The sequence below is a fragment of the Cavia porcellus genome, unplaced genomic scaffold (genome assembly GCF_034190915.1).
Source record: "Cavia porcellus strain 051 isolate PalLab524CR breed Dunkin Hartley unplaced genomic scaffold, mCavPor4.1 scaffold_7, whole genome shotgun sequence".
Lineage (NCBI taxonomy): Eukaryota > Metazoa > Chordata > Mammalia > Rodentia > Caviidae > Cavia > Cavia porcellus.
In genome coordinates, this window is record NW_026947490.1 from 66,831,213 (window position 1) to 66,834,014 (window position 2,802).

Here is a 2,802-nt window from a genome sequence, read left to right on the forward strand (position 1 = left end):
AATCCATAACAACCAGTTTGTTTTGATTGGCTTTATTCTGTTTTATCCTTTTTAAAATAAAAAAAATTAAAAATAAATAAGCTTCTAGGAGGGGATAAAAAATGATCATAGATATAACATACTTATGAATAAATCTTTCTAAAGTACTTATTGAAAGATAAAACATTTAAAGAGATATAGAATATGGTAGCCTTGGACAGAAATATTAAATAATCTAAAGATGTCAGAATTCCCTTAATTTACATATAAAATTGATTCTGATAAAAATATGGAAAGGGCTTTTTATGAGGCTTTATATGTTGACATGTAAAGTTATATGAAAGAGAAAAGCCCAAAAAACAGTCAGGGTCTCTCAAAGAAGTACAAGGAGGGAGATAAGAAGAAAATGGACTCCATTATTTTTCTCATTCCTGCTGAGAGCTTTAAGTCTCAGCTTTATCCCTTCCTCTTGTGCTTCGGATCTGGACAGCAGATGAAAGGATCAGTACCCCTGCTTCCTGATGCTGATAGGAAACTAAATCCATGCAAATGCCTCCCTTGCTACCCATGTTAGTCAGCTTTCTGTTGCTATGACAAAATACCAGAGGATACTTACCAGGCAGGGGAGATATCATAATCATGAAGGTAGTTTTCCCAGGGTTGCACCCTGGATGTGCTGATTCCTGTGATTTCCCCAAATTCAGGAAACTTGACTGCATCATTTGTGTGAGTGGGGGAGTGCATTCACACTTTCCCCTAAAAAAATACCAGGCAAATATAAGGAAGGTTTATTTTGACTCAAGGTTTCAAAGATCCAGTCCACAGTCACTTGGCTCCATTGCCTGCGGGGATATATCATAATGGGAGTACATGACAGCAAGGCTAATCATCTCATAGTGGGGGAAGCAAAGATGAAGAGGAGGAGGCAGGGCCCAAATAGCCCCTTCAAGCCCACACTCCAATGACTTCAGGTCCGCCCAGTATTCCCCACCTTCTAAGGGTTCCGTCACCTCCGAAGAGCAACACCAAGCATTTTTCACATGATTCTTTAGGGACATTTAGGATTCGAACTCTGAGACTACCTCTATACCTTTTAGAGGCACAGTAAGAACCAGGCCATGACTTTAACTTGCTCTCTTGAAGTATGCTGGATTTGTGTGGGAAGCCTGTCCTCCTATCCTGTTCTCTCCAAAGTCCTCATTTGTCCGATAGATCATTTCGTGGTATCGACTGGACTTTGTGTGGTTCCTTCTGCTTTAGCAGGTGACCACAGCGAAGAACTCTCTGACTATATACCAGTATTACTGAAAGGGGGACCGATAAGGGTTTCTGCATTAAATGATCCTATTGCGTTACATAAGAACCATGAATCCTGACAGTGTGTGACATGGTGGCCTTTGATGAGATGTCAGGAAGAAATTTGTGAGTCAGAGCAAGGAGTTCGGATTTCATTTTCAGAGTAACAAGGAACTTTAATCAAGGAATAAACATGACCTGTTTTTAGCCTTGTAAAGATTAGTCTAGCGGTTATGGGCTGAATGGTATGTTCCCCTTTCCCCAGTTCATATGCCGATGCTCCAACCTCCAGTGAGACTGAATCAGGAAGGTAATTAAGATTAAATGAAGTCAGAATGTTGGGACCTAATTCAACAGGACTGGTATCTTATGAAAAGACAACAGACTGCAGATCTCTCTCTCTCTCTCTCTCTCTTTCTGTCTCTGTCTGTCTCTCTCTCTGTTTCTCTCTCTCTCTCTCTCTCTCTCTCTTTCTGTCTCTGTCTGTCTCTCTCTCTGTTTCTCTCTCTCTCTCTCTCTCTCTCTCTCTCTCTCTCTCTCTCTCCCTGCAGTAAGCAAAAGTCATAAGGAAAAGAGTGAAAAGAAAGCAGTCTACAAGCCAAGAAGAGCAAACTTACCAGAAGCTAGGCCTGGTGGTATAGAACCCAAATTTTGGATTTGCAGCTTCCCAAAGTGTCAGGAAAATGTATTTCTGCTATTTAAGCTCTAAGACTTCATGTTCGGTGGTGGCAGTTGGAGCAGATTAACACTAACAACTGTGTGTAACAGGAAAGGGAGATCAGTATTGGAAGTGGAGAAGGAGGTAAGGGAACAATGACCCAAAGCAGGCATTAGAGGTAGAGACACTGAGAAGCAGACATGCCTGGGCTGTGCGGGGAATGGCTCATGGGAGGCTGATAGATTGGAGCTGGAGGGTAAAGAAAACTGAGGAATCAAACTCCAGATGCATAGATAGGTAAATCTAATCAACTTCCCGTTTTTTAGTTTGAACTTTAAGAAAAATTATTTCACTAAAGAATAAAAGTAGCTGGAAGAGGAATAAGAAGATATTTTCAGACAGAAGGAATAGTGAAACTGCAGCAGGCAGTGTCACTTTACAGTGTTATGTAGTACAGTTTTTGAAAGTTCTGGGCATCAACCCTGAGGCCTCTGATGCTGAGTAAGTGCTTACCACTGAGTCACACCCCAGCCTGGGTAGCGCATGTTTACAATGCAACAGGACCTGTGATTTTAGAGTGAATTTAACAGTGCCTGAAAGAGACCCAAGCAACTTCCCAACTCTCCAAATAAGGTATCATCTGTGTTCCTTCCCAGTCACCAGTGACTCATTCCCTGAGTGGAGAAAGAATGTGCACTGTGACACAGATCTACATCACTCTTAAATCACTTGGACACATGAAAAGCTCATCAGTTTAATGAGCTTCTAGAAACCTCTGGGAAGCCAGTGTTTTGGAGCCAAATTCTAATTTTGTCTTAGGCTCTCTGACAACACTAAGATTTTTAGCGCACAGCAATAGCACAGCCTGC

General features: G+C 41.5%; 1 pseudogene; it reads left to right on the plus strand.

The window, feature by feature from the left end:
* The first annotated feature begins 587 nt into the window (after positions 1-587).
* LOC111756437 (U1 spliceosomal RNA) lies at positions 588-738 on the plus strand (annotated as a pseudogene).
* The last annotated feature ends 2,064 nt before the right edge of the window (positions 739-2,802 follow it).